We start from the raw sequence: 12,992 nt of genomic DNA, 5'->3' as shown, positions 1-12,992 counted from the left end.
TGTGTCCCTGGTTGTGTGCCCATTCTTGATGAATCTTCGAGTAGGGGTGTGTGCCACAGTAACACAAGTGGTAGGAAATCCTGAAACTGTGTTTGATACTTATGGTGCATTTCTGTGCCTACAACTGTCACCATCATTATTCCCTCGACCAGTACCGTCCATTGCCTTCTACTGATGACGTTGCTGAGTATACGTCTCACATTGTGCATTCGCTTGTTTTCCAGTTTGTAATTCGATCTAATTTTTTAGAGGTGCAGTGCATAAACATAAAAATTGCCGCAGATAAAAGCTGTGAACTTTGTAGCGGATAAACGTAAACGGTGCATGAGATTTCGCGTTGCATAGGCTGAAAGTTAGCAAAATAGTACGCATTCCTCTTAGTTGCAATACATTTCATTAACCGCTTCACTAAAATTTCGCTTCAAGTGGATTCCGACATGTACGTTAGATATCCATATTTCTTTGGAATAGTTTGCGACGGACCTTCCGTGTTAAAGGGAGCCCGTAAAATTTACGTAATAACAAGTCATCTTACAGGCCAACGCGTATGTTTATTCACACTCAGATGAGCCACGTTCTGTAAGTTTCTGTGGCGTTCCACTCATAAGCAAGAGATCGGGAGTTCGCCTCTCTTTGATCCTATTCCAATTTAAGGATGACTGAAAAGTGTACGCAGGTTTCGATTCGCGTTAAAAAACTCTAGGTAATCGAAAGTATTCAGAATCCACTAGCATTGGCCTCTTATGTAGACCGTGAGAGGTTTAGCTAACTTAAACCTTAAAATGTAATCTTTAATTTACGCAGAACGAGTCTTCTGTTTTCTCCTCTTTAAAACATTGAGGCGGCAGTACATGAGCACTGAGTAACCATATAAGCCCCTCTAATATTCCCATTTTTGTATCGATATTTTGCGTTCCTGACAACCCGTTTAACCTCTTATGACCTGTTGTCGCGATTTCGCATCATACCGGTTTTAAGCCGCACCACCAGAAGAAAACATCTGTAGCCGCTACCCCTGCGCTCAGAGGGAATCCACAGATGTCTGGCAACACGTGGAAAAGGCAGCGCCATCTATCGTCGATTCAGTAAAGAGCTGACGGCTGCCATTTCTCCAGTTGATGCCGACGAAGAACATTTCTCACTATCCATCCATTGACATCCGTCTCCATTCAAGGTATGTAAGTTTTTTGAATATAAAAAAATTTTGCATGATAGGCACTTGGTTGAATAATGCACGCAGATCACGTAAATAATTTGTTTTTGAAGATTAGTTGTTTTTTCAAGCGTGTGTCGCTTTGTCGCGTTTTCGCATCAACAGGCTGTAGCGTCCCGATTTGTGCACAACTTCGTCTTCCTCGGCATGTGGTCAAAAAACTAGTAATTTTTGTTTTTTGCAGTTATTCGGTGCTTTTTGTTCGTGATGGACACCAGAAGGTTCTACGGGATCAGGGTTCCACCCGTTGAAGAAAGCGAAGATAGCTGCCTCAGCGACAGCGATTCGGAATACAGCCCTGACACAGTACATGCTGCCCCATCAGATCAATCTGGGCAGTCTGGGAGCGACACAGGTGCGCAATTTTTTGTTTGTTGGGCGAGTTGCATTCGGCTGCAATGTGAAACGCCGTCAGCGTTCTTTCGTGTTGTATTGCAGTGGCGCGTCTTTTTCTTTTGAAGCCAAAAGCTTCACTACGATAGTCAACACCGCGTTTGTCGGAGCACGAGTGACGTCACGCACTGCGCAGGCTACTGCCCATGTGCGCCGTCGCTTCTCCGCGCCACCGTTTGACCTTTCGCCGCAGCCGTGCGCATTTGAAAGGAGGGGTATATAAGGCGCGCTTGCCCATAGAACAGGCGCACGCTGCCGCGCGCTATGCGTCATCGTTTGACGTTCGCCGCAAGCGCGTGTTTATCGCGGATCACCGCAGCTTTTCGCTTCGAGATATCCAGGCCCTTAGCTAAGCCCCAGCCAATTTTTTCAAGCCAAGGTTTTTGTGGCTTCTCAAATGTGGTTTGCGACCTCGCAGTGATTTCTTTTTCTTTTTTTGTTTGCAGATGAAGAAGGTGAAACGGAAGAGCCGTCAACGTCAAGCGCAAGAAGTTTCCTCTGGAAGCAAGTGAACCATCCGCGGACATGCCACCCTCAATGGGAAGACGGTCTTCCAGACCCTCCAGATGAGCCGAAAGCTCCCATTGCGTACTTCCGGTATTTTTTTGACGACAAGCTTCTTGAGGAGATTACAGACCAGTCCAATCTCTATGCAGTGCAGAAGAATGCCAACAAAGCATTGTGCCTAACACGCGCTGAACTGGAGCAGTTTCTTGGGGCCACAATGTATATGTCCATATACAGGCTTCCGCGATCGCGCATGTACTGGAACCGCGAGATGCGAGTAGAAAAAGTGGCAGAAGTTATGTCACGTGACAGGTGGCAAGCGATAAAGAACAGCCTTCATTTCAACGACAACAATCTCCTACAAGCAAATGCTGGCAAAGACAGGCTCTTCAAAATTCGACCACTCATTGACAATCTGCTGCTCAAATTTCAAATCCTTCCAAAGTCACAGATGCTGGTGGTCGACGAGCAAATTGTGCCGTTCAAAGGCCGCTCCTCACTCAAGCAGTACGTCCCTAGCAAGCCTCACAAGTGGGGCTACAAGATTTTTGTACTTTGCGACACCCACGGACTTGTCTCTGACTTCTCTATATACACAGGGGACATCCGCCCTGTTCCTGGATTACCTGACCTTGGAGCAAGCTCTAATGTTGTGCTCGAGCTTTCGCGCTCCATCCCAGAGAACAAGAGCTACTTGCTCTTTTTTGACAACTGGTTCACATCCATAAAACTGCTGGTAAATTTGCATCAGCGTGGTATTCCAGCAATGGGAACTGCACGCGCAAACAGAATTTCTGGATGCCGACTGCCCAGCGATGCAGAAATGAAGAAGAACGGTAGAGGAAGCCACGTGGAGAGGCAGGCTACTATTGAAGGGGTCGAAGTCCGAGTAGTGAAGTGGTACGACAGCCGGGGAGTGAATATTGCTAGCACATTCGGGAGTGCCCAGCCTCTAGGAAGCTGCCAGCGGTATGACCGCAAAAAGAAAGAAAGATGTGAAGTTGAGCAGCCAGCCATTGTGAAGGCTTACAACACTTTTATGGGTGGAGTCGACCTTCTCGATGGGCTCATGGCGTACTACAGAATTTTTCTGAAGTCGAAGAAATTCTACCTGCGATTTTTTTTTCATTTTGTGGACATGGCTGTTGTGAGCAGCTGGCTGCTCTACCGGAGGGATTGTGATGCTCTAGGAATCCCAAAGAAACATCAACTGGATCTTGTAGCGTTCAAGGCTTCTCTAGCCAGCTGCCTGTGCAATCAAAACAAGGACGTGATGAAGAAGAGGGGCCGGCCGTCTCTTTCCGTGGAAGGAGAGCTTGAGAAGAAGAAAAGAAGAGGACCAGCAGCTCCAACACCTAATGCTGAAGTCCGTCAAGACAATGTTGGCCACTGGCCTGAAGTGTCGCAGCAACGACAACGATGCAAGATGCCTGGCTGCAAAGGCCAACCTGTTTCCTTCTGCACAAAGTGCAAAGTTCATCTGTGTATAAAAAAAAGTTCAAATTGTTTCATTTCTTTTCATAAGAACTGAGATACAAATGTGCTAAACTCAAAGAAATGAGCTCTCAAGTGTGTTTGAAAATAAACATTTTTTGATCCATTACGACCTGTTGTCGCGTTTTCGCGACATAGCTGTAACTTTCTTCCTAAAACCCCGACACGCATAAAAGTTGCTGTGTAACTTCCTCATAACCAGAACATAAAAAGCCACAGCAAAAATAATTTTTTTATGCAGTATGCTAAATTCAGGCTAGAAGACGTTAATGGCGGTGCCTCCACATGAAGGCGCTACTTATTTTCAACGTAAACCTCTGGTAACCATAAATAAAGTAAAAGGTCACTTAGGGACGGAGTATACTGAAAAACTCATATTTTAACACGTCCACGAAATGATTTCACGAAAGGACGGAAACGATTTGTAGCGTAACGATGTGCTAGCTAACGAAAAATAATGTCATATTTCACGTCATAACGGGTAATCTTACAAAAGAAAATTGTACTTCAGGAGTAGGACTATAGGGTTCGCGAGTAGATGCATTCTATATTTAACTTAAACCTCGCCTAGCTAAATATATTCACAGCGCAGTGCCTCTTAACTCGGACAGACGAAATAAGTCCGGAGTGTCCCACCTTCCCACATTGACACATTCCACTCCATTGCTGAATTGATAGCTGCAAAAACAATATTGAACAAGAAAAAGCGTGTGAGATTGGTTAAAAAAACCATTGTTTCAAGCCTCTTGTTAACGGAGACTGGGTGTTGGGGGGGCATGGTGGATTGCTGAGAGTTGGCGGAACAGGCACTGAAAGGGTGTATAATCACATGTAGTCAAAATAGGGTGAGTTTTCGACGATGAGAAGTAAATTCATAGAAGAATAAAAAGGGGTTGGATAGCACACGGCAGACATTGTCAGCTCCAGACTGGACGGTTACCACTATCATTGAAAAGGAAGGTGTGCAATCAGTGCATTTTACCAGTGCTGACATATGGGGCAGAGACTTGGAGACTGACAACGAAGCTTGAGAAGTTAAGGACCGCACAAAGAGCGTTGCAACGAAGGTTGTTAGACATTACGCTAAGAGACAGAAAGAGAGCGGTTTGGATCAGTGAGCGAACGGGTATAGACGATATTGTAATTGACATCAAGAGAAATAATGGAGCTGGGCAGGTCATGTAATGCGCGGTTAGATAACCGTTAGACCATTAGGGTGACAGAATTGATACCAAGAGAAGGGAACGCAGTCGAGGACGGCAGAAGACTAGGAGGAGCGAGGAAATTAGGAAATTCGTGGGCGCTAGTTGAAATCGGTTGGTGAAGGACAAGGGCAATTGGAGATCGCTGGAAGAGGCCTTCGTCCTGCAGTGGACATAAAACAGGATTATTATTATTATTATTATTATTATTATTATTATTATTATTATTATTATTATTATTATTATTATTATTATTATTATTATTATTATAAACACGATTAAAATAGTACAGCTGATTTAATATATCTGCCTGTACAGTGGACTCTCGTTGAACGGAACCTCAAGGGACCAAAAAATTATGGTTCGTTTATCAAGGGTTTATTGCCCAAGAGATTCCGCGTAAGAGTACACGAAATGTTTTGATGGAGCCAAATTCGTTATTAGCAGAAGCCTATAAGTAAAGCAGATCTGATTAGAAAGCTCTTCCTAAAGAATGCAGGCGCTAACTAGAACCAGATGAAACCATGGGCGGTACAACGTAAACTATTCCAAGCTTTTCTATGGTTACTATGCAATCAGCCCTCGACAATTAGTAAAAAGTTGTCGACACATCGTCTATCTATCACGCGACACCTCGAAAACTGCGGCAGCTCCCCATCCGATATGACTTGTATAGATTGATTATGCATGAATGGACTGAGCGCAAGAAAAATACTTTTTTTTTCTGATTCGACATCTTTTTGCCATTAGCCCTCTCCTTGATCAAAGGCTTTGCGGCTGTGCCCACGGCACCTGCCTGTAACGCGACGTCACTAAACTGCGAAAGGTCACGCGTTAGTGTGACGTGCACACTTTAAAGCTGCATTCATACGCCAAACAAAATTTACTTTTCTTTCTGAATAGTTGGGGACTGCTCCGCTTGGAAAGGAATTGAGGACGGCTGCCGACCGATCGCTCAGGCACTGGCTATGCCCATCTGCCGGAGAGCACAGATTTTTTTTTTCATACCATACAACTTTTTGCGTGGCAATAAAACGTTGTCGAGCCCTTTCGGCACGTGCTACATATCACTACGCCAATTCTTCTTCGCTCAGGATCCGTTTTAGCGGCGTTCTTAGCCTTCGGCTGCACACCGCCGCGATTTTCGTTCAGCCACCGTAAGCCAAGAGGAAGCCGATCAATCGCAAACGCCGGCCCCACTCTCCTCATCCGGTTATCCAGTTTCACTGCGCTGCCTTGGCGCTATCGAAACCCTCTTCCCTTGAGTGCACTCCTCACCTCCTCTCAGCCAATGAGATAAGAAAGCAGTTCAATGTAGGCAATGATATTTGTTTTGAAAGGCAACAAAATTGACCTCCTATGCAAGAGGAGCGCTTTTGATGGGATAGTTTAGACGACGCTGCGGGCCACCGCCCGATGCTTCCGTCGGCGGTTACGTAAGTTCGGCGTCAGGAGATTGGACTTAAAACAGATTGGAAGAGCTTTACGTTATCGGGCCCCATAACTACAAAAAGCTAGAAAATTTGTATATTAAAAAAATATTGCCGTTTTAGTGGTGTAACTGCTCTCGAAAACATTGAATACATTGATCTTCATGTCTAACGTGAACGCATAGTGCAGGCGTTTTGCGGCCGCCGTTTTAAATGCTAAACAAACTCACACCTCAGTGACATTCTTCGCACTAAATTCACAGCCAGCCACGACTACGGTATACAGCCGTTGACGAGAACGTGGAGAACTGGTGGTGACTTGGAAAAGACAGGAAAAAAGGCGCAAAGAGTGATGGATAAAGGGTGATGTAGACGAAATTAGGCGTTGAGTTTCGTTTGTGTTAGTATCTTCAGTTTTGTTTGCCCGAATTTGGAACAAGTCTCCTTAAGCGTAAAGAACATGTTGTTTTCATTGCCTTAATGCAAAACCAACCAGCGATAAGGCAGTTCCAATTAAGAGGCGATTCCGCCTACGCTATTTCCGTTTACACAGATTCTACTTTTTGTTCTACAGAGTTAGGCATCATATTGGGTTGAGTCCAGTGATGACGTTCAATATCACGAATATGTAGGTTCAGACCCGTCCCACCTTTGAAAATAATTAGGAGAGGATTACCCTCGCGTATTCATACATATACCGTTTGCGATTTCGCTCGTGCTCTTGAAATTCATAGTCACGCACTTGCATTTTGACCTACATCCTGTCTCATTTCAATTTCTCTGAAGGGAGCACTGCAATGAAATCGGCATCTTTTTAAATGTTAGTTATCACATTCATTTGGGAAACACGCCATAATCTAACCCAATGAAATAGGTATTCACGGTCTCATCTCACTTAGTGCGAGAATAAAAGGTGCGTAGGCTCAAAGGTTACTGTGGCTGAAGAAATGAAATGCATCGGTTAGTATCAACACAAGAGTGCGCATTTGTTAGAAAAAGAAGGAAAAATGATCGGTGCAATTAAAAGGAGCAAAGAGGCACATGGTATATCTTAATTACTTAAGCAGACTGTGCCGATGTTTCGGCATGTGCTAGACCTCATTATAAGCTGAATAAAGCAGTTTATTTTTAAAGAAGCAAAGTATTTATCAGAACATCAGTTGCACAGATAATTTACATACGCCGTGAAGTTTCGGAGACTATTTGCGTCCTAACGGCGTCCGCCAACAAAGTTTGTGTCATTTTTTCGCTCTGTATAAGCAAACATTTATGCGCATTCTTACATAATGCGTCGTTATTCCTATTCTGTTCTGGCGTTTTCCTGCCGAATATGAAACTTTTGGTTCGGTTCCCAGCAGGAGCAGTCCAAATTATAGCGGTGTGCTAAAATGCTTGATAAAAGTTTTGTGCACATGGTAAATAATTGCAGGTGATGGAAATTAATCAGCAATCTACCATTCCTCCCAGCACCCCTCCTCCCCATACCTTCCTTCAAAAGATGGTGTGTTGCTTTTGGATGTTAAACCTTACAATTTTTTGTTGGCTATCAACGCTCTATGTTTCATATTCATTTCGCTTTCCTATATTGTGATGGTTTTCTGGAACAGGGTATAGGTAAACCAGACTAGTCTCAAATATATAATATTACATTAGGAGGGCTAAATCCCGCTGCATAGGAACAGATTTATGTAGACGGTTATTTCATGGATTTTCAAGATAACTGTAGTTGAAATTTCACAGTGACTGTACCAGAGACACCTTAATTCAACTGGCAAAGTGTTCTGTTCGTAAGTGAAGCAAGTCGTACTTCCCAGTTGTTGACCCCGTTAGTGCAACATGTAATTTATGTATGCAAAACAAGTTCAATATCACCTCGCCACCACAATACTCCCCATTGCCTAAATGAGAACTGCAAAAAATGGAAAAGAACACATTAAGCAAACAGGCCAGATAATATTTATCATACACATATGCAGTAAATGAGTGGGTCCCAAAAAAACACCTCCTTGTATGGTCGGTCATTCTAAAGGAGGTATATTGAATTTCTCACCAATACTTCACTTTTGTTGTGTACTATAAATTTAATTAGGTGCATGAAAGCGGGAATGCGTGCCTACCATTGGCAAATTATCGCTGGTGTCTCCCATGCATTTAGCCACGGCATATGTCCTCTTAACACCTACGTGCACAGCGAATCAAAACGCTAAACTGGAGCGTGGTAGGCCCTATTTGCGCACTACATGTGCGGTAAACCAGAAAATTTTACAGACAAGGGGATCTCGTAAAACGTTGAAGTTTGGAGCAACATATAAAGGCAGCCAGTAAAACTGAACATCACTATGTTGTTCTGGGGTACTACCAGTAGCTGGAAGTGCGAACACCAGGCTGTGATGTGAAGCTGCTGAGATATTAAGATTTTTCTCAGACTTCTTGGTCGGTGAAAGTTTGTAGACGACTGTACCAAGCAGTGACGGAGAGACTAAATAGTACTACATATGACAGATGTGTATTATTTATGTACTGGCCAATATAATATTTCTACCGAACAGTACTTGCGATCGCGAAGAGGCGAGCACTGTGAAGACGACGACGACGATTAGAGGCTAGCGTGGGCTGTTGCCTCTTGGCCAAGTGCGACGTATTTCCCTGTAAATATACTTGTATATAGCTTTTCGTCTGCGTCTTCCTACGTAACATATCTGGTCGAGGGAGACGTTCCCTGTACCTCGTCATGGAGCTTCCCAGTGGACGGTACGTCGAGCCTTCCTTAATGGCTCCCGGCGACGACAACTCGACTCTGCCAGCTCCTACACCTGCTGCCATTTCGACGACCTACATCACTCTCCCCGCTGCCCATGATCCTGGCGAATTCTCGGGCAAAGATGGGGAAGACGTCGAGGACGGGATAAGCCTCTACGAACACGTCAGCCGCAATAACCGGTGGTACCCTACTATCATGCTCGCTAACGTAGTCTTTTACCTCGTTGGCACACCTCGAGTTTGCTTTCGGACGCACGAAGATGAGCTCACCATTTGGGATTCGCTTAAGCAAAAGCTCCGAGACTTGTTCGGCAACCCCTACGGTCACCAAGTTGCGGCGAAGAAGGCGCTCTCCGGCCGCGTGAAAGACGTCAACACAGCCCTATATCACGTAAATTCAGGACGCGTTGGCTCTGTGCCGCAAAGTCGACGTACGCATGACTGAGTCAGGCAAGGTTTCGCACATCCTCAAACACTGCCGATGATGCCTTCAACTTGCTCATTTTCAACAACGTGGCGACGGTGGATGCAGTTATAAGAGTGTGCCGCCGCCTGGAACTCGCTAAAAGCCGACGTATTGACCAGCAGCGTGCCCGTCTGCCCTACAACCCAGCGAAATCTCCCTGTGCCGACGTTTCTCGTCCCAAGAACACTGGCGATGTTACAAGGATCGTCCGGCGTGAGATCGAGGCCACCTATCCGGCTGCCTTCGACTCCAGCCCCACCAGTCACGGTTTCCCTGATCCAGGCACTCGTCCGCCTGGAGTTCGAAAACATGGGTCTTCACACCATCTGCTCGGCCCATTACACAGATACCCACCCGGCTTCTTCAATTCCGCCCCGTACCGCATCTTCTTACCCATCACCTTTCCGCAACCCATCTGAATGGAGCACTGCTGACGACAAGCCCATTTGTTTTCACTGCCATCGAATCGGGCACATTTCTCGGCACTGTCGCAGTAGCTGGAGTTCCCCAACCCGGTCTACCTATACTGCCTACTCTCGCCCCCCCCCCCCCCCCCCGGTGGTCCTGTAGACGGCAGAAATTACGTGTGCAACATAACAAATCTAGTGATGATTCTGACGCGCAAGACATGCGGCAGTTGTTAATGACTATTAACGGAGAGCTTGACCATCTGTTGCCACTCCGAGAGGTGTTTGTAGGCATTGAAGACACTTTACAATTTCTGAGCGAACAGTACGATGAAGTGCAACAACGAACGGAGCGAAATGAAAATGAGATCAAGGATCTAAAACGCCGAACCGAAAGACTTGAAGGAAACGAGAGCGACGTAAATCAGCCTCACGCTGAAATTGACCAACTTGAATGGAGGAGCCGCAGCTTAAACCTGGAATTTCATGGGTTTTAGCACTCTGAAAAAGACAACGTGCTCGAAAGGCTAAACGTAGTAGCCGTGCAGCTCGAACTTCCACAGCTCTCAGAAAATGACGTTGTTTCAGTTCACCGGCTGCCGTCAAAGAAAGAAAAGATACCGGGTATAATCTGTCGCTTCGCGAAACAAGCCGATAGGGACCGCTGGTGGAAAAGCAGAAAGATTTTGCGTGAATCGAAAGACGATGTATTTCTGCTTGAAAATGCGACAAAAAGGACCCGCGATTTGCTCTTTCAGGCAAAGATATGGGCCAAGCTAGCAAACTACATATATGTGTGGCACAGCAACAGCCGCGTTCTTGTGCGAAAAGCCGACGGTGAACGCGCAGTAGCTGTTTCTACCGAGAAGGATCTTGATAAACTCGCTTAAAACAGTTCTGGATAACGATGGCTTGGGCAAGTGGGGAGACTTACATATTGCCACAAGTTTTCAGTCAGCATTTACGTAAAAAATGTCAGCAATCCGTTAAATGCTTTCATCTAAACATCCGCTGTTTCTAATAAGAAAAACGACCTCTGCTTGTGTTTTGAACAGCTAGGGCAATCATTTGATACGATAGTGTTAACAGGAACATGGTCAATGAACGATGCGGATATTTTCCGTATCCCAAATTATAGCACCTTCTACTTAAATCGGTCATACTCTCGCGGAGGCGGAGTATGCGTCCTGGTAAAGAAAGTAGGAAGTACGATTATCGGCTCTGTAAGGATACAAACAAGAAATAAAAAATGGAGCCAGCTTTCTAAGAACACTAGCGGATTTAAAAATCAACATTGTAACATATACGACAAGAACCAGACAGCTTTGGAAAGTAGAAACCGTTAGAACGACATACGGACAACAAAATATTCGTAACAAACTGCCAAGGTTACTGAATAAATTACACAACGAAACAACCGGATTGGAAAATACCTCTTTTAAAACTCTGTATAGTTATTTCTGCCTGCACTAGATTGTTTCCCTGGCTTTCGCAGGTTTTCCTTATCGTAACAAACTAGTCCCATTGTATAGCTTATATTCTTGGTTTTTCATTTGTTTAGTTAGTATGAGAAATGCTATTTTACGGTGTGTTATGATTATATCTTTCTCACCCTCGTGTTTTTTGAACGGTTGCGATACCGTTGTGCCGATCATTGTTGTTCTTTTATCCTTATTGGTTAGAGATGTTTTTTACTTTGCCCTTTGAGAGCACATCTTTTTTTTCTTAATTTGCTTCGCATGGTTCGCGATGCTCAATTTTGTGTAAAGGGCATTTGTAAACAATGATGTACTGCCTTTGTGTTTGCTAATGCCTCGGAAACGCCAATGCGGGGGCCTGCGGCTTCGTCAAGCTGTCCATGTGGCAGCTTTTTCTACACGCCCCTCGCGTCATGTACTGATGCAAATAAACGTCATTGTCATTGTCATTGTCAATTGCAATGGTTCAGCTTGTCGAGGTAGCCAAATTGAGACGTGCCAAGTGTCTCAACGCATTGGCCTGCCCACAACAAACTCATAAGGGTCTTGATCGATTGAATAAGCTTTATTGCAACATGGTGGAAACAAGTTGTGCCTCGATGGTGGAGGCCTCAGTCCGGGACATCAGAGGCAGCAGGCGCCGGCTCGGCAGAGTGTACCACCCATTTCTGGCTAGTCGCCCTCGTGTCGATCAGTCGCTCCTCTCGGAAGGTGCGGGTGCGTTTCGGAAATGGAGGGATGTTGGGGATGTCCTTGCAAAGCTAGAGCATATGCAGTAGAGTGGGGAGCTCATCGCAGTGCGGCCATTGAGCTTGACCACGGGAGGGGTAGAGGTAGGAGTAGAAAAGGGCGTCGGGAAAGAATTTGTATGTAGTTGTCGCCAAGAGACATCCTCTCGGCGATAAGGGAAGGATGACGTGTAGGTTGCTTGCCGAGTTAGGCGTGTTTCAACAAGTTGGGATGCGTGGGATGATGACAGAGCAATTCTTCAGCGTCTCGGTATGAGAGTTCTTGGGCCAGCGCATGAGCTCGCTAATTAGCGAAGATTGCTGCGTGCCCAGACAACGAGACGGACCGAAAAAAGTGTGAGATGGATGATAGGAAGGATTTGAGTACGGACGTGTTGCTAGAAGCAAAGTGTTGAAAACGCTGACAAGCTGCTTGGGAGTCTCTGAGAATATGATTGGGGTTTGAAGGAGGGAGAGAAGAGGTGGAAAGGAATACCCTAACAATTGCACATTCTTCTAGTAGGGAGATATTCGATAATTTACGTTTCGAGGCTACGAATACGGGGGCAATGAGATCTGAGTCCATTACTGCCGTGACCTCCCCTTGTTCATGCGGTCAGCTGGCGTCAGTGAAGAGCGCACGCACCGCGCTGCAGCCCACGGGATATTAGCGCAGCAAATAACATGACCGATGGCCCCGCGGGCAGTATGGTGTGTAGTGTGCATATGGCGGGGAATAGGAGATACCGTAAGCTTGGAACGCACTGCAAGGGAAATGGTCGTGTATGTAAAGACAGCAGCACTTGGAGGTTAACCAAGTGAACTAGAAGACTCCGTCCCTGGGTGGTTAAACGTGGGCGCGTCAGCTGGGCCGCCCGGTGGGCTTCTATAAGTCCGCCTAGAGTGTTAGTCAC

General features: G+C 45.5%; 2 pseudogenes; both read left to right on the top strand.

The window, feature by feature from the left end:
- Positions 1-958: 958 nt before the first annotated feature.
- LOC126544233 (piggyBac transposable element-derived protein 3-like) lies at positions 959-3,716 on the top strand (annotated as a pseudogene).
- A 2,509-nt stretch (positions 3,717-6,225) lies between these two features.
- LOC126543132 (uncharacterized) lies at positions 6,226-10,762 on the top strand (annotated as a pseudogene).
- Positions 10,763-12,992: the final 2,230 nt, after the last annotated feature.

The sequence above is a fragment of the Dermacentor andersoni genome, chromosome 3 (genome assembly GCF_023375885.2).
Source record: "Dermacentor andersoni chromosome 3, qqDerAnde1_hic_scaffold, whole genome shotgun sequence".
NCBI lineage: Eukaryota > Metazoa > Arthropoda > Arachnida > Ixodida > Ixodidae > Dermacentor > Dermacentor andersoni.
Note: the sequence above shows the minus strand (reverse complement) of the source record. Positions and strands in the feature narration are given on the sequence as shown.